The sequence below is a fragment of the Xiphophorus couchianus genome, chromosome 18 (assembly GCF_001444195.1).
Source record: "Xiphophorus couchianus chromosome 18, X_couchianus-1.0, whole genome shotgun sequence".
NCBI lineage: Eukaryota > Metazoa > Chordata > Actinopteri > Cyprinodontiformes > Poeciliidae > Xiphophorus > Xiphophorus couchianus.
In genome coordinates this window covers 26,212,358-26,235,003 of record NC_040245.1, presented here as the reverse complement: position 1 = coordinate 26,235,003, position 22,646 = coordinate 26,212,358, and the positions used below count along the sequence as shown (strand labels likewise).

The following is a 22,646-nucleotide window of genomic DNA, read 5'->3' as shown; positions in this document are numbered from 1 at the left end:
CAATGACTAGAGCGACTTTGACGTGTGTGACCCACCCTCGACGGTCCTCCACATGTGCTTTGAATGTAAACGAGACACCTCTGACGAGTGAAATGCTAGGTGTAGATCAAAATGTCAACCGTCTGCATTCAAAGTGCACACGTTTCTCAAACTTGTAGCGTCGGGACCCGTTTTTGATGCGCATAACGCGTTCCGTGTGAACGCACCACAAGAACAGAAGCAAACAGCAATGAGAGGCATGGTTATGAGGACCTCTTGAAGGTGGGGGGGTTTGAATAAGCAGAAGCTTCTTAAAGAGACAGAGGCCAATTTCAAGGCGTCAAATTGCGAAGTAATTTAAGTAACGTTTGATATATACAACCTTTTTATACCAGTTGAAGGTAGCATAGTTACTTGATTGTGATTCAAAATGGCACGATTTTACAGCACAATCAAGGGCTGCAAAATTGTCTAGATCTGAATATCAAAATTTGATGAGACGTTACAACAGGTTGGTCGTCGAACAAGGACAGATCTTAGTTCAGCACATAAAGCTTGGCATGTTAAGCAACCAGAAATAAAAATGGGATAATATTATTTTGGTCCTCCAGCTAGAGAAAGACCAGCATGTCAACAAAGTATAATTATGGATAAAATGCATTCGAAAGCCCGTGGCTGTTTTTACATTCAAGGTTTCAAATGCTGAATCACCCAACCGAATAACAAGGCAAAGAAACATAAGAGGTAAACATTATTAAAACATATGACTTACCATGAACACGTTAAAACTTTTTAAATTAGCAAAATACAGTGAGACCAGTCATAAAGAGAAACATTGATGTGTATTTCAATGAGATTCAAAGCATAATAAATCAAGGACATTAACAAAACACGTTTCATAGATTGAGATGCGTCATCTCAATCTATGAAACATCATAAGATGTTCTGGTGGGTCAATAATCATAAATAAAAACATTAGGAACATTTTTGAAGGGCCTTGAAGGAAAGGTAGTTCTTGTAGTTGAGGTGTTTGTGTTGAATATCACACACTCCTGCTTTTGTCTCTTAGGAGTTTTGTTTTTCATAACATTTGGAGTCCTTGGCATCACCCCGACTGTCTGGCAGCTGCCTGTTCGGGATGCTGCAGCTGAACCTGTGATGGACACCAGGGCTTGATATTTGGTAAGTTCTGTCTGAATATCTACACACTGACAGTGAGTGGTTTCACGCCCCGTGCACAGTGAGCTCTGGCAGCTCAAAAAAAAAAAAAAAGAAAAAAGTGAAAAGTGCAGCGGCAAGCTGCGGTGCCATGTAGGACCGTATGGGAACTTTAGATGGAATGTCGAGCAAAACTGCAAGTGCGAGAAGAAGTGGGTCAAATTATTGTTTCTGGAATTTTAACTCCGGTGTCCAGCGTTACTCAGCAGGTTGAGGCGCAGAAAGTATGTGTAGTGCACATGAGGGGAATAAACAGACACGAGAGACTGCCTGGGAATAGATGCGCAATAAACAGAAATGAATATTCTGAAATACAAACATCTCAGTGACGTGCATTAGGAGGGGTGAGTGGATTACATCTGGCTAATTAAAGTTGATTTGTTCATAATGCTTCTTGCTTACGGCAGATTAAATAGCTGTTTTTAGACAGAAGTCATAGCTTGGTTTTATTTTTGTAAAACAGGCTGCGTTACCCTTCATGTTATAAAGCAATAAACTGTTCCAGTGAAAACCTTTCATATATTCATTAAAAGTATGAGGTTTTATGTTTTTCTTGATTTATTTTTTACCTTTTTTTTTTGCAGAAGATTGAGTGATTGTTCTGAAAATAAATAAAGTTAATTTGAACAACGTACAGGTAAAAATGAACCATATATGGAGACGATTCATATGATTTAATAGATCATGAGATGGAGAGCTCACCGTGTAATGCTTGTTATGTTTTGCTCTTTTGCAATTCATCAATGTTTGGGGATTGCTTTTGTATTTCTGAAAAGATGGAAATTTAATGCAAAATGTTAATTGGAAAAAAAAAAAACTACAGTAAATAAAAACTAAACAAATTGTGCAAATATAAACTTGCATTGGATTTTCTTCTATTAAAAACAATGTCAGAATCCATTTCAACCTCAGGTCTTTTCTGCCCTTTTGATACATTTTCAATATAGTTAAGGTGTTTGGTTTCCAAAAGCCAAATGGTCTTTGTCATTTATTCCTAAATCAGTTTTTATGTTTGCTTGAGGATAATTGCTTCACTGGAACATTTTATTATCTCATAACTAAGTTGGTGGTAGTCTCCATTTTAATAACCACAATGAACCATGGCAACCCCCCCCCCTCAAAAAAAACAGACCATGATTCTGACATTATACCGTTTAATAATACAACACTTTCAGGTCTTACAACTTCACCTTTATGCCTCTGGCCATTGCTTCTAAATAGTGTTTTTTTCCTTCCTGGCAATATGGACTAAAATATGTCCAAGCACAATGAGCCCAAACACACATCAGAGCTGGTTTTGGAATAAATAAATCACTCTAACCTCAATAATTTGAGGTTAAAAGCCAATATGTGGCCTATGATTAAAAGTAAGATCAACAGCAAGAAACCAACTCACTTAATACACGTCCATCGATTCTAACAGGATGAGCAGACTTGCTTTTCCTTGCAGGGCCGCAGGGAGTCATCGATCTACCTTATGAGCCAAATTGTTGTTTATAAAATTAATTGAAGTTGGTTAATGAACCCAAGAAAATGGTTTAAATAAAACAAAAGCACATCATTAATTAGGAGATTCATGCCGATGAGTGTATGTCCTATAATGTACATAATGATGCCGTATACGCAATTTGTTTTTACAGACTAGATTCAGTGTGCTCAGATTTATGACGGCTCGTGTTCCTTCTACGCATTCACGAAAGAAGGAAATGCAAAAAAAAGCTCCGAAGTGGAAGAGATGCAGACTAACGGCAACAGAGCGATCCTTAAATCTTTGGGATTTTGATGTAGTAGCTGCTCATGAAGTCTCATCAACTTGGCAGCAACATGATTTGTGGATGCCGGCTTTCAAGAGATTTGTATCCCACTGAGAGAGATTTCAAATATGTAAAGATTAAAGGATTTTCCTCCAAACAAACAAACGATGTCCAACAATATGGGATGTAAGCATGCTATATATAGGATAAAAGGCAAAACAGTACGACTGTCTTCTCGTCCTGTAATGTATTTTCCAAACTTTATCTTATCAATACTATTGATTGAAAAAATGTGAAAAAAATTAAAATGAGAAAAAAACAAGTCGTCACTTATTCAGCAGACGACACGTCATATTGGATTAAAGAGATAAGATGAAATTGAGCAATATTCTGGGATAACACTTATTTTTTAATAAGAGAATATGGTTTAAATTAGTCGTGTTTTCAAATAAACAAATCAGTAAATAATTACACAGTTATGGAGTAATCAGTCTAATTATTAATATTTTTCTTAAATGCAGGTTATCAAATGCAATCCAGACACTGAAATAGCTCTTAGTTCAGCTTCAAAGCAGACGCAAACGTTAGCATTGTTAACGTTAGCGGATAATTTTGAGCAAATCATGATATTCTCCCAGAATTATAAATCATCTCTTATCTGTCACTTGGTCACCATATTTTACGTCTTACATTCTGCGATACAAAGGTTTTAGAAGAGGAAGTTTCAACGGTGGATTTGCTCCCAGTTATTGCTAGCTAACCTAAATAGTCATTATTGGCTAACTTAGCTAATAACTATGCAATAGTGCGACCTAAAAAACATTTACATTCAAAATATGAATCTCAAACACATATGAGAGAGTGAGTTGAGCTAAATAATAATAATAACTGAGACTAACTTCAAAAGTCTAAGTCTCAGACTTAGACTAAGTCTAAGTAGCAGCTGTCTAAAAAACATTTTTTATTAGCTGCTAGTAGCTAATATATAGCTACTAACAGCTGTCTACTGGCTGCTTGTAGACAGCACTTCGAGAGACAGAGTCACTTGCTACAAAAAGTACTGTACAATTAACCACGACATCAATAGGTTTAGGTTTAAGTTAAGTGTTTTTGCGTTGACGTTATTAACCCTAAGTTACATATTTCCCCTGATTCAATCCATATGCTGTGATGATGAGCTCCCATGTAAAGTTGCTGTGCAACCGACTGTATCTTAGATTGGCTATAAAATGCAAAGAAAAGCCGGCTGCACTAGATAAACTCTATACTGAATGCTACAGCACGGTATAAAATCATAAGTTAAAACTCTGTGCACGAAGGGATAGAGTAAATGATCCTTGCAGTCTCTTCGGAGGGCAGTCAGCTCAGAGCAACAGTAGGCATGCGAGGTACAGAGACTACGTGGATAGGATCTATGTCAGTGTTTCCCAACCCTGGACTTCCGAGACGCACTGTCCTGCATGTTTTGGGTGTGTCCTTGCTTCGGCCCCAGCTGATTTCCATTGACGACATTTAGTGCAGTTACCTGAATCAGGTGTATCAAAGAAGGGAAACATGCAGGGCAGGGTTGGGAAACACTGATCTACGTGGTACTCTGACCAGGTTCTGCACAGTTACCTTTTTGCTGCATCTGATCCACTTTGCTTCCAGTGACTTTGCGTTGCTGAGTGTATACCCCGGGCTCCGGGGGAAATGTGTGAGGAATTGCGATGATCTGTGAACCTCTGAACCTCTGTGGTCTGGACCTTTGTGGTATTATTGGTCAGGGACTGAACAGAAAAATATGATGGCTGCCACTTGTCCTCTTCTGATTCAAAGGGAACACCAGAGCAAAGCTAATTACCCAGCTTGTGTAACAGCATTGAACATAACAACACTCCTCTCTCCCCCTCCCTCTATTCCTCCTCATTGTATGCATAACGAGCACCATCTACAACAGCCTGCATAACTCTGCATATTTTGACATCTTGCTGTTTATGTGTCCCCAAAAACATTTATTTCCATCATTAAGTCTGTTTTTTTTTGATGAATTAAATTCATCCTTTCCTGGCGACAGAAAACAGGCAACTCTTGCTTGTGCACACATTGGGCATAAGCCCAGATGCTGTTTTAAGCATTTTTTTTTTATCCTACTTGTCAAGTCTGAGGGCAGTAAGACGGCCAGCGAACCGCTACTCCACCTTTATCCTCCATTGCTCACATTTATGGCACTACAAACTGCAGAGACGCTCTTCTGCACGCATGCTCTGAATATTATTATTTTTAATGTCGAGGGTAGGAGGGGGTGGGGAGGGGGGTCAAGGTGTTATCTTAAAATTCAAGTGCACATCCGTCTTCAACCTCCCCGAACCCTGTCTCGTGTCTCGGGGTCTACTTTTCTTGTCAAAGCGATCTGAATCTTCGCTGGCAAGTCTTTCCCAGAATACCAAGTGCCGAGATCAGTGACAGAGGGGGGTGTGGAGTGGGAAGCTCGGGGACATTCTTCAGGCTTCAGAAGAAGATATCACCTCCATCTCTGCAGCTGATACTTGTTACCGCAGGCTCTAATCATCCGAAGAAATTAAGCGACACACCTGGGCGATTGCCGCCTCTTACAACAACGTCTACGGAAATCTAAATGGGGGGGGGGGGGGGGGGGGGGGAGAAATTTGGCAAAGTGAGACGCACCTGCAAGCGCGCCAAGTGGCACGCAGCAGACGCCTGGCTCTGGGGGGAGCCGTGCTCGCCGTCTTGGAGCGCTCTGTTATTTTTTTTCACCCCCTGTCAGTCAGATATCGTTTTGTTCGCCGCAGACGCTCTCAGGGTTGGCAAACACATTGAACGCTGAGTCACTCAAACATCCACATCTTGACAGGCAGCTGATTCACTGTCCATTGATTTCCTCGTACGTCATATTCTTTTGCCATCTTTGTTGCGTGCGGGGCGGAAGGGAAGGGCTTTGTTTGAGGCTTTCTGCACGCGTGTCTGTCTTCGAGCACTCTGGTTTGCACATTAAAAACTCGACGCCGTGCCTAATGACTCGTGGAGGTGCAACTTTATCCCATAAGTATCCTCATTAGTTACAAGGCCCCACAACTGAGTTTTAAAAATCCATTTACGTTCATGGCCAAGAATAGCACGGTAAGTGTTTGAGAGCATAAACAAGCCTCTGAAACAAAAAGGAGCGTATGATCCGTGTAGACATCCTCAAACCCTCCAGTTTATTCATCCTGTATCAAATATGGATTAATGTTTGATTTAAACTTGCACTGCATGGCTTGAATACAAAAACAGGCAAGTTTTCCCATCTAAGAAAGCAACAATAGGATTTTTTTTTCTCTACTTGTGGCTCACTTTTCATACATTTCGTTTTATTCGCCTGTGAGAAATCGGTGGGGCGTCTCAAATTGCAGAGCAGGAGAGAGTCTCGTCTCTCAGACCCGGCAAATTAGAGTCAGTGGTAGAAGTTCAGCAGAGTGGACAGACGCATGCTCAAGTGTGTGGGGGTTTTTTTGTGTGTGTGTGTCAAAACTTCTATGAGATTCTGATGTAGGCCAATTTGTTAGCATCTCTCGTGTGCCAAAAGCATCAAAATAAAATCTACTTTTCTCACTTTTAAAATCTTTTTAAATTAAAATCTTCAGTTTGAGCATATTAGTTTTTTGGGAAAAAAAAAATAAAAATCCCTCGCATACCAGGAGGAGGAACTATGGACGTGTTTTCTCTTTCAAAGGCTTTGAGAACCGTATTCAGTCCCTCCAGGACGTTGCGATGTTTCGATCGCAACTATTAATATAGATTCACTCGTTATTCTCATTTTGCTCAAATTTTGCACAGACTTGCAATTTTCACCAATCGTTGCAACTTTTCTGCAAACCTGACCAATCACTTTAGCGTTTCCTGTGTTTCCTTCTTTCTGACCAATCCCCTTAGCTGCATGCTAATTTAACTTTCTGTTTCACCAGGTCTCTTGAACACCAAACCTGCAAGAACGCATGTGTGACGCTAAACAGTAACGCTTGCCTTTTTGTTTGTTTGTTTTTTTTTTGGTTTGAGATGTAATACTACATAAACAGCCCTTGCTGGTTTGAATGATCATATGTGGAATTCTTCTTTAGCCCTTTGAAACTCCTCGGGACATGATTGTAATTCGATTGCTATTTCAGGAAGGTACTTGAAAATGTTATTTGCACATTATTGTCCCCTGATGTAAATTCTATAGAAAACCTGTGAGATACGCTCAAGTAAAGTGAGATTACATAATTAAATTTACACTCCCAGTAATACCTCACACCCCGGTGTACAGCATAAGCACCTCATACGAAGGGATTTTTGGTGCCTTGCAACTGAGAAGTTTAAGTCAAAGAGAAAATAAGTCATACAGGAGCTTTGCAATTGTGGATTTTTTCTTTCAGCATGGAGACAGTTTACACAGACCAATTGATTTGATGGAGGTGTGATAAAGCGGAAACACCTCTAAAAGTTGCACCACTTTAACCTTTGAGGACTTAGATTTTGAGATGGCAACTAGAGAAACGGTCAATTCTCTCTCCGTTTGCTTTCACCAGCAGAAATGCTCTCAAACATTCGGGCCTGCGGATCTGGCAAAAAGGGCTCAAGCAGAGCATTAACAGCATGGCCACCATCTACCGCGCTCTCTGTTACTTTTGTGAAAATCAATCGTATATTAACTTGGGGTTACTCTCCTTACTGCGTGAATAATGTAATTTAAAGCTTGGGTCTTTCAGATAAAATCATAGTGTGGCGAATGCTGCTGCGATAAAAAAAAAGAAAAAGAATATACTGTATGTTAAGCTTTTGACACATTGATTAAAACAAAAAAAATTTAGCAGTAATTCAATTAATTAGTGAAATTAAAATTCTTTAGAACGGCTATGTGAACACAAGTGGGCGCCTTTTTCAAAGTACGATTTTATGAATATGCAGCATGTCACCATAGAGCGAAGCTCTTTCTACCTCCCAGTTCACGGCGGTACAAGTTGAGTGTTCTCACTTTCGTTGCAAATGTGAACATCTGGACGTCCTTCCTCAGGTTTCCACCCTTTGCTCTGCTCTGTAAGTGGCTCATGACGCACTGCTGCTGCTACACGGCGTCCATCTGCGCATTTCTTCCGAGAGACGCCGTGACGGGGGGGGGGACCTCTCCCTTTCACATCATCTACCGGCGTATGCAGCATATGGGCCGCAGGTTAGCAGCAGACGATATATGCTCACGAGCTACGGCTCCTTCCATTGTCTACCGTGCTGCAGAACGAGTGGGACGAACCCCTGAAGAGAGAGAGAGACCTGGCAAAGGCTCCGCTTCCATCTGCCTGCATGCCTCGCAGTGGAGCCCAGCTCGCACCACTTGAGATTATGCTCACGTCCAAGTTGTTACTGTAATTTGCATTGGCTCATAGGCAGGGGAGAGCGAGGAGGTGGGGGAGTTGCACATGAGGCAGGGATCTTATAAGTGGTCCTGGCAGCACAATGAATCTGCATGGGTGTACTATTATGGACAAGTGGCATGGGCAGAGCTATATTAAAGTGCAATAATGGGATTGTGCTGGTTGTCCTGCTGACTAAGATTATGGTTTGTGTTAGTGCATGAAGTAAATTATAGAACTGTGCAATTGGAAACCATCAGTCACATTCAGTGTTGGTATTGCAGGCTTTACAGACGGTCTGTTCAGTTAATCTGTGCTTCCAGCTCCCGGAGAGCCGTGGCCCTCAGACAAGTACAGGTGCATCAGTTCATTGTGATGCACCTGTATTAGCATGAATAGAGATCCAAAATGTCGAAAATATCCAGCTACTAACATAGATAGATAGATAGATAGATAGATAGATAGATAGATAGATAGATAGATAGATAGATAGATAGATAGGATGCTCACAGATTTATTTTGTAGGCGGATTTAAATTTTGTCCAATTTTTGTCGTAGGTTCGACCAAAAAAAAAACAAAAAACCCTTAAGGTCAAACCTTTTGATGATATATCACAAGCTATCGGTATCGATATCGGTATCACCAATACATTGGTATTGGTGATACCGACCCTATATTTACTTGGTATCGGATCGATGCAAAATATATTGATGTCAAAGATGTCACTCTACTAAAACGCCTGTTCACTGTATGCAGTCGATACTTGGTGTAGACTCCTGTTGCACTAAAAAACGGTATCGATGCTAAATGTGCGTTTGGAACTGCGAATTGGTGGATTCGGCTCTAGTGTTAAGAGGTTCGAGTGGTCAGTATGGTTGGCGAGTTCAGTCCATTTCCTACTTTATAATGCCAGAGGATGACACCTAAAAACAAGAACAAACTTAAAGTACTGCCTTGTCTTTTTGTCATTGGAGTTCAAGGCGGAAACATTATCATCAAATCTCATTAGGAAATTCATTAAAATTCGAGGCAGCTTTGTTTGCGCCATCTCCCTAACTGAATCTGTTTTGGCTTTTGAGCGTCATAGCTGCATTTATTTGAGAGGGAGACAGTTTGAAAAAACAACAACAAAAAAACTTCCTGTTGTATAAGTCAGAAGTGAAGTCACATTTCCTCATTAAGAAAAAAAAGGCCCTTCTAGCTCACTTCCACCGAATGTTTTCTAATGTCCTCATTTTTCAGCCTTAATTTGTTTCCAGCTTGATAGCTTTCGGACTGCAATTTGGTTCGTCGGCTAATGTATCAAATTCACTAATTAACTAAAGGCAGAAAATAAAGCGCAACTGCTGATAAAGCAACCTCAATCAAATAGGTTGTGAACTCATTATTTATAGCCAAGCTACAACAGCAGCGACTAGTAATGAACTTCCTGTAGCTGGTGGCAAAGTCACTACATGTGCAGTATTTAACGCCTTTATCCTTAACAATTGTTTCCATCTGTAGCCCCGTTCTCTTTTTTTTTTATTATTACTAGATTACAGTTATTAAGTTAAATTGAATCTACCAGAGTGGTTAAGATTGGGGTTTTAATGCCAGATTAGCTTTTATTAACGTTCAGTTTTTGCTGTAAAATTAGTAAAACACCAGCACTTCTGCAAAGCAGCTAATCTGTTTCGTGTAACTGCGGCCTTTTCATTATTGAAGGAAACGGCCCTATGCAGCAGTCATCTATATTAATTTTTGCACAAAGCCATTTAAAAAGGGATATTGATAAAAGATAATTACGTGACTGATGCGAGCGAGAGAGATAAATACGTCGTTCACTCAAATACTGGGCCTGGCAGGTTCGCGATTAGGGACTCAGCAAGTGTGGCGCAAGCTTATCTTCAGTCACTCTAAACATTTCATTCCCATAATTGCCAGTTATACTGATATGTCATGGATTAAATAAATTGACCCCATTTTCCCTGCGAAATGTAATTGGAGGCAGAAAATGGCATATAAGGATCTACTTGGGCCAGAGGATAATGCGCGTTGCATCTGTTCTAATTACAGCAGTGTTGGATGTTGTTGACTCACCTCTGAAATGTGCGCAAGCTGAGCAAGTAAATATGCAATGAGGGCAACAACTCGGCTTTGTTGTATCCAAAAGTGGTGGATTAGTATTAGAAAAACCGAAGGTTTGGGACAGCAAATCGTGAATCGGCCAATCACACGGCAGCAACAACGTTGCATTTAGGAGTCTAAACGTGGCCAAGACGACACGCTGGGGTTCAAAGCGATCATCAGAATTAGGGAGGAAGTAGATTTAAGGGGTTGTGGTTGTTTGTGTTTGGTTGTCTCAGTCTCGCCCGAGTATTTCAGAAACTGCTGACCTATTGAGGTTTTCACTCATGACTAATTCTCGAACAATCGGCCAATGATCGGAAAATGTCCAGGCAGTGGCAGGTGAATGGAAGAAAATGTCTCGTTGATGTCAGGGATCAGAGGAGTGCAGTCAGACCGAAACAGCTTAGAAATAAAAAATAAATAAGATAGACATACCTTGGTTGTAAAAAGTTACTTTTACAACCAAGGAATACAACCTCTGAATGGGCAAAACAAAATATCTTGGAGCAGATGGGCTATAGCAGCAGAACATCATAACTCCTGTCCTCAGAAAACAGGATCCTGAGGCTTGGAGAGTCAAAGAGTTTAGATGGGACCGAGAAAATCCAACCCGCCCCGCCCTGATCCCATAGGCTTTGTGTCCGAGAGCTATCCAACCCGACTAATTAACTTTATTTATATTCCTGAGCCTGAAGTAAACCTGATATATAACTTTAATTACGCTTTCATTTTTAGACCACCATTTAAGTAAGCAATGTAACGTCTCCTGTTCTCAGCTTTTGTTTAACGTCTTCCAGCTCCATCTTGTCATGCGTTGTAACCACAGGGTGAGTCAAGTGCAAATCCTGTGGGATGTGTGATTGGTTAGATTTTATCTCTGTTTGTTACAGTCTGATTAACTTCTGCAGTGTATTACAGGTTTATTACATGCACCACCGAAGCCCGAGCCCGACCCAAACTGGCCCAAATTTCGACTTGGGCTATAAATCTAAACTCCACTGTCTCACAAAAACCGGTTAATGACAGATTGGAAAAACATTGACTAAATTCAAGCATAAATTGAAGAAAACATTGGTCCATTCTTCTTTAGATCAATGATTTAGGTTTGTAGTTGGTGTGTAATGGTGTCAACCCACAATTTGGGTTATTTAGTACAAGTTGAACATTGTTCAAATGCCTTCACCTACCATCTAATGATGGCTACTTTCACCAACTTCAGCTCAAAGCACCTCAAGTTGGTTTCTTAACCATAATACGTTCATTGTACTCTGGTGGCCTCCAGTCACCAGGTTTCAATCCAAACATGGCATCTGGTGGAATGGAAGATTAGCAACACCAATGTGCAGCTGTTAAATTTGCAGCAAAGGTGTGCTGCTATCGTGTCAATATGGTACGAAATCTTTGAGGAATTTTTCTCAAACTTTGTTGAATCTTTGCCTCAAAGACACAAAGTGGTTCCAAAGACAAAAGTTTGTGTTATCTGGTGCTAGGATGAAAACAGTTTGGGAATCACTCTTTCTGCTCTGTCAGAGCTGCTGGTCCCCCAAACACCAGCGCAGCATTCCCAGGGCTGCCATCTGCTCAAAGACCCCAAGTTTTACAAAATGATGGCAAGTGACACCTGCAGACTCAAAGATGGCAGGTGTCAAAATTGCGTTTTCACTTTTTGTCCCACAGCAGGAAAATGTTATTGTACTTGTCAGATAAACCCATTTGTTAAAGTTAGCGTATTCTCTGCAGTTTTTGCTAAGTCACAAAAAAAAAAGACACACAGAGCACTTTTCCACTGTAAACAATACGTCCCAACTGAAATACAGAACAAAAACATGCTTTAGAAAGAAAAACAACACATCTGTTAATTCTTAATCTGTTCAAAATGTTATTCAACACGCATGGTTAAAAAGATTTTTTTGGTGGTATTTTTGTTACTATCGGACCTCCTGGGAATAAACACAACGTTGCTCCTTGTAGATATTTCTTTTATATATGTGACTCTGCCACCCTAAGGGAATCAGGCCAGTGTGTTTCAACTTCAATGGATGCTTTTAGCTTTTAACTTTAGCTGCTTGTGGAATATTAGTAGAGTAGTAGTATTAGTATAGGCAGGAAAACACATTCGTAAAAAAAAAGGAAAAAAAAGGCAGTCACAGAGAACAATTTTTCCCATTAGCTTTGAAAAACACAGGAATAAGGTAAGAGTGACTTCAGATCTGTGTGTTTCTCCCACAGCTTAGGTGTTCGTTCAACTTAGCATTCCTAGCAGCAGTGAAAACACAGCAGATTTCTGTCCCCATTACATTTGTAGATAAATTTCTTCTCGGAAATTTATCACAATAAATGATACAAACGATACGATAAATGGCCCATTTAAATTTAAAGCTGGTTTAAATGGACTAGGCATGTGACAAAGAAAAATAAAGAATAATTATATTACAAGATATATTGACCTCTTATACCGCAGATAAAATGAAACAATCTACTCTGCAAAAACCCATGGAAGGAACCTCATGAAAAGCTCATCAAAAACACTCATGGGGCCTCTTCAGGAGGTTTTGGGGAAATGCTTAAAATACTTCATATTTTTAAACTGAATCTTGCAAATGATGTTCTGCTCACGTTTTGCATATTTTCAACTTGGTCAGTTTTAAAGTCTGACCAGACTTTACCAGGGGTATGAAGGACATCAAAGGGGATAGAGAGCGTAGTTTTTTGTTTTTTTTTAATACTGCAACCTTCCAACTGTAGACAGTACATTGATTCAGCTCTTATTTCATAGATTACATAAAAAGTAGCAGGGGGGAAAAAAACACACCAACATTTCATCACATCTGTGTGCTGCAGAAAATAAAAGCAAATCAAGGTCGGGACAGCGCCAATGCTCGAGTAAACATTCTCACATGAAGATGCAAATTGAGTATGCGAGTTTGCACGAAAGCAAACAACCAGTTTGAGTCTTTTGGTTTTTTTCCCACCCCCAATGGCTAGATAAGCACAGATACGGTGGCAAGTTGATAATAACTGAAGGCCAGCACTTTGATTCGTTCATTTTCTGAAAGCCAATAGTGCATAGATTAAAACTTGATGAGAATTTGCTTACCCACTGTAACTCTGAACGATGTGACATTGCAATGTGCTTTATTCGACAAAGAAACGGGATTGCTAAAGCCTTCGGCGTATGTTTTGAAAGATATCCTACGTAACGCCGCTTTGCGACAGCTTTTCACCCAAGTGTGTCGAATTAAAGCTGCACTGTCCACATTTATGCAAGTTTTTTTTTCTTTTTTTCTTTCTTTAGCTTGCCAGAAAGGTTACAGCATAAAGACGAGCATCAGAGCCTTTCGAGGTTTCTAAATACCGTCGTCTGCGTCAATTAGAGCCGTACACATTTTCTATTATTGCATCCAGTTAGCACAGAAGATTTATTCATGTGGATCGTGTTAGTAATAAATCTCAATTGTTTTTTTTTTCTTTCTTTTTTTTAAATTAAATGATACTCTGAAGGAGAAAGCCTGCGATATTTGAAAATGATAAATGAGGTCATTTAATCTTGAGGGTCTGGTTGGGAAGAGGGAGGGGGGAAAAAAACGAGCGCTGTGTTGAGTTTAATGCTCAGGTTGGCATCACGATGCGATTAACAGGTTCACCAACTCAAAACTTTAGTTTTAGTGTTTGCTAATAAGCAATAAACAAAAAGATCATTCAAATACTAGGTTTTCGTTGGAAAACCTTGTTTAAACGCGGCTCACAGTGTGCGCCAGGCCGTTTCCTTACGATTTGCTGAATTTTCCTTTCTGAGTTGCACGTTTTCTGCGCCTCCTGTCAGTTTCCAGCCGTGCTGCAGGAAGGTCAATTATCAGTATTTTTTCTTCAACTTATCAGCATCAGAAGATGCAAGTGTATGCGTTTCTTTTTTTTTTTTTTTTGTGGAGAACGCAGAGCCCTGCTGAGTGTTTGTGCAAGAACTTCAACCTTGACCCAGAGTTGCATGAAAACGCATTCATGTGAGTGCAGATGGAGGGAATCATGCAGTCGGAGAGTTCTTTGACTGATCCCTCTGAAGACGCGAAGGCTCCCAGGCCCGAAGGTGTTTCTGATGAAAGGTGTTGTGACTATTGAAAGAATATGTAAGAAATCCTATAAGGAGCTTCGTCAGGGACCAAGCAGCAAGGAACTAGGAGGAAGATATACAAAAATTCAATTTAATTTTTCTAAAAATTCTTAGAACTCCATGGAAATGCAAATATTTTCTAAAAAAAAAAAAAAATCGAGAAAAGGGGTTAAAAGAAAAAAGAAGAATAGCAAAAGGATTATAAACACAAAAACGAACCTACAAGGCAGAAGGGGTGTTAGACAACCAACACTGGAAAACCCAACAAACAAATTCAAAACAATACTATAACTACAGCACAAAAACAAACTAATGTGAACACATAAAAGTTTCCCCCCCCATTAGAATTTCAAGATCTTCTCCAGAGTCGAATCCTCTGCTTCCACGATACTAATGAGTTCTTCCACTTCCTGGTGTTACGTCATAAAAAGTCCTCTCCCCTTAATTAAATATCGACAATTAGGGAATTCAATTCAGGGCTTTTTTTTCTTTAGTAGTAGTAACTATAATCAGTAATTTTAACATTGCCCTGTTTTTCACCTCTATCATATTAACAAACACTACAAATATCCAAAGTACTACACTGGACTCTTTTCCTGTTTTGCTTATTTTTATTTATTTTATTATTTTGTCTTTGTTGTATACCTAATTCTAACACTTGTATTTTTGATCTATCATATCACAAATAAAAAAAAAGGACCCCAGAAAACATCTCCCAAGACTCTGCAGAGACCATCTAGTTACTAGCTAATTTGTATTCATCGTGTGCTTACTTAATCTGTTTCGATGGGGGACAGGATAATGTGATGTTTCTGTTCAAATGTATAGTCCTCCATTCAGTTCAAATTTAGTTTTTTTTACGTAAATACAAATGTCAGCACACGGTCGGCCAGCAACTGCAATTACCATGCAGAAACCCCGGCTGCTGGTGCAAAATTCAGCAGCTCTGGAAGATGTAAAAATCACCGAACTGCATTATTCATTAAACGAATAGTCGCTGAATAATAAACCAGTCAGAAGGAAAACCAGCTTCGCTACAGAAAACATTTTATATTAATGATAGATCTGTGCTGGGGAGCCTTGTTGTACAATTAATTCCGTTCATTTTTCAGCAGGAAAAGTTTCTTAGTTTATCCACTTAATAAACGCTCCCTATAGGGCGTAAATCAGCCACTTGCTTGAATTAGATGTGGCACCGAGGCACATAAAAGGCATCCAGAGCAGGGCACCCATGCGCCATAGGAGCCTCAGAAAGAAGATTTGAAACTAAGTTTGAATTCCTCTCCTGTGACAGAACAAAGAGGCATCGACAAAGAAAATCCATCTGATTTGTTTCTTTTTCTCTTTCAGTCTGTCTATAAAGTCTGTGAAGGACTCTCTGCTAATGAACCAAAGAACAAGAGCAACAAAGTAGCAAGTCAATAAATGTAATGATGAGGACAGAGGAGAAGAAAATATACAAGCAAATGATCACATTATGCAGAAGCTGCAAACAGACGAGGCTGAAATAATGAAGTTTTGTGAATTACTGATTTTCGTTGCCAACAGTTCCTGGTTTCCAAGGCTTACGGAGTCTAAAATTAGCAAGTTGCTCAGATTTATTGCCTCTACGCAAATTGTTTGCTTGCAGCGTCCGACTTTATTAAAGTGTTTACAGCGGATTCTTGTTTTTTTTTTCCCAGTGTGGGAATTTCTTTGCAAAAATATGGCAGCTACAGTTGACCTTGTAAGTCGTTACTCTACTAAGCTAAAAATCTGGCCAGCGTATCCAATCATTCCGGTTCTGTTGGTGTCTTGATGTTAAATAGTCTGGAATGTATTCAGATGTGCTTTTGCAGATTTGCTGTGAGCAGTGACCACTTCACAAAGAGTTAGCATAACTTGAATCAGACTAGAGCCACTTTGGGTTTCTCGTATTTTTTTAAAAAAGATTTAAAAATAGTGCATTAACCAATGTTTTCAATCGGCTATGAATTATTTCTGTGTTTAAGTGTCTATAAAGTGTTATTTTTCATAGATTTACACAGTTATTTACAATTTGGAACCAGCTTTTCTCCAGGTTTTTAACGACATTGTTACACGTCAAACACATGCTCCGAAACGGAACGTGTTGACCGTCATTTCCATTACAAATATGCGCAACACTTTGTTGATATTCGGCTAATGTTGAAAAAACAAAATTTCATAATTGCGGTGTTTCCATTATATAAGAAATAAGTTTGAATAAGTTTGTTCACGCGATGAGTCATTAAAAAAAACGTGCCACACCATCATCCTCCTGCCATTTCCTGCCGTCCTTTTCGTCGTTTCCGCCAGTGGTAACATCTGGTTGTCGATCACATGACTCGCGAGATGCGGAAAAAGTGTTTCCATTGCATTTTTGTAAAATACACTAATTCCGTTACAGCCAAAAAACATTGTCATCCCAGTGCAAAAACCTTTTTTTTTAAAATGCTTTTTCAAAATTTGCTAATTTATTTTTGTAATTCCAATTTCTGCAATTATATAGTAGAAGCAAACCCACCCAGAGTGATTTTTTTTCTTTGTAATTGGTTTTCTTCTATATTTATTTTTTTTTATTCTTTACAAATTAAGGTGTAATAATTTTGTTTTTATATCAAAAATATTAGCAAAACTATGCTTTACAGCCACTTGTCTATCTCACATGTTACCCCCGTTCCAGACATTAATAATAATAATAATAATAATAACAATAATAAGCGACTGCTCATGGCAAGACAGCTAATCATTTATATGAGTGCTGTTAATTGTAACTAAAATAATTTAGAATCAGCGAACACATGTATCTTGAAGTCAAAGCTTAGCAGAACCACTGATGGGACATTGATGAAGGAACTCTTGGTTGTGCATTTACGCCTCTTGTCCTTTCAGCAGTATGGCTTAAGCCGGTATGGTTTGGTACGCCATTTTGTCTGTTTCCGTTGTAAAAGCGACCCAAACCAAACCATAACGCAACATTCCTGGGCCCCCTTGTAGGTCCACAAGACCAAAGGGTGCGGTTATGGTTAATGTGAAGCTTATGGTGTCACAATGCACAGTCCACTGACTGGGGGACAGAAAAACAGCAATTTGCAACAAATCGTAAAAGTTTGTGGTTACACTTGTTAGGCAGAACTAGGTTTAACAGCCAGTTGTCTGTCTCATTCGGACACTCTCATCAACATCCCAATGAAAGTCCACCTGCCAATGGAAACAATCTCCTGATTACATAGAGCACCAAACCTCACTGACCCGTGTCGTAGCTCTCGGTGGAAGCGAGGCATCGGTGTCCTTACAGCTGGAATAAGGATTTATGGCTCCCACTTTGAAATGCATTATGTACATTTTAGAGCACGACTCTCGTTTTGTTTTTGTTAGTTTTTTTTCCTTTTTGTTTGAAGTAAACAAATAAATTAGAAGCTATCTTAACACAGCTTCCTGCTTTTAATTAAAAGCGTTAGGATTTGAGGAGGGCTGTTAAAGTTAAAGCTGGAATGCATTAGTGCAATCTCACCGTACCATTAAACACTTGTGCCAATAAATCCAATAAAAGTGCAATTACTTTCACAAAACCCTAGATCTTTTAAGCTTGGAGTGGTGATGCACTTCTGTATTGTTGACAGCTCAAATGTTTGGTAGTCACTAAATTTAGTTAACATCAAACTCCAAGCACCTAGTTAATAAATAACGCTTTCACAAAGTTTTTGCTCCATCACAGATTTCTTTTGGGTTTGCTTTTTCGTCATACTTAACTATGTCAGATGGTATCCATTTGGAATCGATGGTCTTACCAGACCCGTATCAATTTGATACGGGTCTGGTAAGATCGATACATTAGTTACAGAATCTCTCTTGAAATTTTATTTTGCTTTTGCATTCTGGCTTCTCAAATATATATATTTTTTACTGTAGATAAAAAATGCACACAAATTTGTGTTGTTCTTCTATCGTTTCTGTGTGTCATGCTAACATGTAACTAAAATATTCTGTAGACATCTATAAACTGTATCTGAGTTTTGTCCCAGATTAAAGAAATTATAGAAGTAGAAAGGAAGAACCACAAAAGCTCCTAAGGGCTACAAGTTTGATGATTCATCATAAATAAGTATTGGTATCGGTATTGGCGATACTGTCTTCTTATTTGCTTTGGTATAAGGCAGATACCAAAATATGCAGTTTCACACACCTCTATTTGGAGTAGCCTAGACCAAGTCCAGATTTAAATGGATGGAGATGGTGTAACATGGCCTAAAACAAGCTGCGGTAAGCCCGTCAACAGCTGCCTTTCCATTACACATGCGCGCAAAACTTTGGTAATATTACGCTGTTATCAAAAACAACCACAATTTTGCAATTGCGGTGTTTCCAGTAAAGAAGAAATAAAATTTAAATCACACGTGAATAGGTTTGTTCTCGCAATGAGTCATTAGAAAATCATGCCGACGTCATCCTCCAGCTGCTTCCTGTCGTCTTTTTCTTCGTGTTTTCTGCCAGTGGCAACGTCCGGTTGTTGGTCATGTGATTCACATGATGCGAAAAAGTGTTGCATAATATTCCTCCACAGCGACGTTCTTTCCACCAAGAATTTCAAGACGGTTACAAGCGCTTACCAAGTGTAGGGAGCAATCATTTTCCCACATAGGCTCAGCTGGGATTGCCTTTTCCTTTAACAAATACATTAATCAAGAGGATAAGTGTTTATTATAGCAGGATGTTTCTACTGTAGCTTGTTTGCCTTCAACAAACCCTCTCCATAGCAACGTTCAAGTGTATATAAAGAACATAAAGCAAAACTGTGTTGATTGCAGCCTCCAAATCCTGGTAAATCCTCCCTCCTCTGAGCGATTTCCAACCAGAAGCTCTGAATGAAAGCTCCAATGATGCTGTTCCCATTTTAGACGCGACTTATGAATACATCTGCGTTTGGCTGCAGGCATTCATAACAGACCTGAAACCACAATAGATGAACCATGTCACGGAGCATAAAATGGTAATAATGCAATGACGCCGTTAACGTTGCGATACCACGAAAACAATGACGTTATTTTCCGCTATGATTATTGTTTTTCTGAAAATACAGGAGGAAAAAAAAAAAAAAAAACCCGCCAGGCACTTCTGCAATAACACAGGAAAATATTATGTGACACCACAAGCAGCCATTACTTTTACTTTACGGCACTTCTACCCGTATTATTTTATTGCTTTTATTTAAGTATGATTTTGATGTTCGTCGTCAGGTTTTTTGTTGTTGTTTTTTTTATGGAAGGCAAACAGTTAAATCTTTCCACCCCCGCGGATATCAGTCAACATAAACCTGTTTGTCACTGGCATTAGCGCTACAGTGGTTTTTAATTCGACACGTGGATCTCAGAAAAGGCCAGGCTCCTCTTCGTGCGTGAAGCGCCCTGGAAACCTCTCACACAGCACAAGCAGATCTGAAGTCGGCAAGCGGCCATTGGGAATCCGGGGGCATCGCATTGTCTTGTTGATTCCACAAATCACGACAGCGAGCAGATGGAGAGTAAAAGGCTGCTTTTATTTATAACCTCCTTGTTTATGGAGGCAACTTGTGCATAAACCGTACCTGATTGGAACAAGCCGCATTTGATAATTTCATTACAAGTCCCTCTGATTAGCGCAGTTATTTCAATGAAAGGTACAAGTGATATACAGTAATGTAATCAGCATTCAGCTGTTGGAAGCAAAAGAAGAAGAAAAAACTGAACAAAACACCAAAAACAAGAAACAATCACTTCACATAAAGTGAAATTATTTGCATATCTTTTTTCTTTTCTTTTTTTTTTTTTATCAAGAATGATTTACCTTTGATTATTCGAGTGGCTTGACATTTGTAGGTAGCGTTACGCGGAACGACGTCTTTTGTGAAGAGAAAGCTTCAACAATGCTTTTTTTTTTGTTGAAAAACAATCAAGGATATTAAGTGGCATTACAAGCTCGTTTCAGTTCAGTTTCTGTTTAAACAATATAACGTGGTTTGTGTGCTTTTATTTGATGAGAGAGAGAAAAATTATCCATGTTGAGAAAGAAATTTTTGTCAAATTTAAAGCCTCGGTACTTCACTTTTAAATTTCGCTCAGTTTCTCCATGATTCTAATTAGCAATTCCTGCTTTTCTGTTTCTCTGGCGTATAAATATGATGTGACTCAGAGGCTTTTTCTTTTAGCCTCTGCCCACTAGGCTGAATGAGGACACGTATTATCTTGCCACCAGGCACAATAATCAAATTGCTAAGGAAGGTGAAAAAAACAGTGATAGGGCGCAATTAAAACGGTATCTAATTAACTAGAGGCTTCATAATTAACTTGCACCAAATAATCGCATGTTTATCAAACTATAATACTTATATACAGTAACCAGTTTCTTTCCTCGTATTTTGATTGACAAGTGAATCGACAAAGAGACATTTACAGCAAAAATAAACTTCTTTTTTTTTCAGCCCTTAAGTTGCAGCATGTAACTTTTACAAATATGCTTTTTTACATACTTGTTAAAACTGTCACTGCGTCATGACAGCATGGTATGAGGCAGTCTGTAAAAAGTTTGCTGTCAATCATTGTGGGGTATGTGCTGCTCAGTGTGCTTATGGCAGAGTAACAACTTGCCATTAGAGGAAAATGGTTTGTCTGCCGTTATCGTTGGTCATGCTAGCTAGCAAGCTAGCATGACGCTAAGACCCTCTTCCTGGCTCTCACTGGTCGTTTCTGACAGAGTTGTGTTTTTATGCAGATAGCAGTAGGAGGCAGAAAAGCTTCATTTTTCATATTTATCTGTCTCGTGTTATACTGTCAAAGCATCGACAGTTTTAACAAATATGTAAAGAAATTTTTTTTTTAAATAAAAGTTACATTTTGCTGCTTTACCTGGTTCCAGGACTATGGTAGCTAACAATAGCTACAACATATTTGCATTTAATTGATGAACTTTAGCTGCTTCTGTAATCGATGCATCACCTGCTTCTACTTGTACGGTCTGGTCAACAACCCTTAGAGGCATTACGACCCCCTACCAGACTGGAGTATTTCTGGTCCGCTGGAAGTGAGGAAGCAGGAAAAGTTATAAAGAAATTGGTCTTTTTTTTCTGTGATTGATTAATCAAAATGAATACATGAAAGGCACGCCTTCATAAAAACTCTTTAAATCTCAGTGTGAGAGAACTAGCATCGGACGCTTCGGACATGCCGACCCGTTGCTTAGAAGTAGTGCCAGGAAAAGGAAAAAAAAAAGTATTTTCACAACAAATGTAGCAATGTTGAATTTATTCATTTTACTTGGGCTTTAACTGGGACAATATGCTTTGGTCAGATTAGACTAAGATTGAGCTTCTCAGTAGCAAACACTCCAGGTGAGTTTGATGTGAAGGAAAGAAGATATACGTGAAAAAGCATTTCCAATGAGTTTACTGTTGCCGTGGGTGTGTTTGAACGCGCGGCGTCATAAAAATCAAAATATAGAATTTTGATCGTAATTCTCAATCTTCGTGTTGATGTATGAAAGTGTTTTATTACTTTGGCCGGGTAAATGTGACTCTAGTGCAAAAGCGCGTTGAACGGGTTAATAGAAAAGTGACTAGAAAAGCTACAGTACATTCAGTCCATTTAACATATGGCCATATTATTAAAGAAATTCTTCACCAGAACCAAAATCAACCTTCTATATGGCAGTCTCCGTCCTGTTGACATAAATCCTCCACAACACCTGTGGAGTGAGCCGATGAGGAGGAGCGATGGTGAAATATTCCTTTCTGTGTCCTCCAACCTTTTGAGAGATTATTAGCGAAGACTTGGTGCCGTTATATTGGAAAAATGGTTCTGGTGAGGTATTAACAGCAGAGATACCAATAATTCAGAAAGAAGCTGTTTCATTAAACACATTTCCTTTCCCGACTGAATAAACGTAATGAAATGAAATTATTTCTTTCAATTTTTTAGTGTGAGATTATGCAACTGTCTCTTTTTTTCATACGCATGGATATTTCAACAACTTTGTGTATAACTCCATCCATCCATTTTCTGTTCACCCTCGTCCCTAATGGGGTCGGGAGGGTTGCCGGTGCCCATCTCCAGCTACGTTCCGGGCGAGAGGCGGGGTAC

At 39.2% G+C, this 22,646-nt stretch overlaps 1 protein-coding gene across 2 annotated transcripts in view; it reads left to right on the top strand.

Moving 5' to 3' along the window:
* The window catches only part of lrfn1 (leucine rich repeat and fibronectin type III domain containing 1), a 189,023-nt gene that overhangs the window by 144,875 nt on the left and 21,502 nt on the right, over positions 1-22,646 (top strand). For both annotated transcript variants that reach the window (XM_027999308.1, XM_027999307.1), the window contains one exon: positions 1,049-1,161. The gene's annotated coding sequence lies outside the window, so the exon portion shown is untranslated. The remainder of the gene's footprint in view (positions 1-1,048; positions 1,162-22,646) is intronic.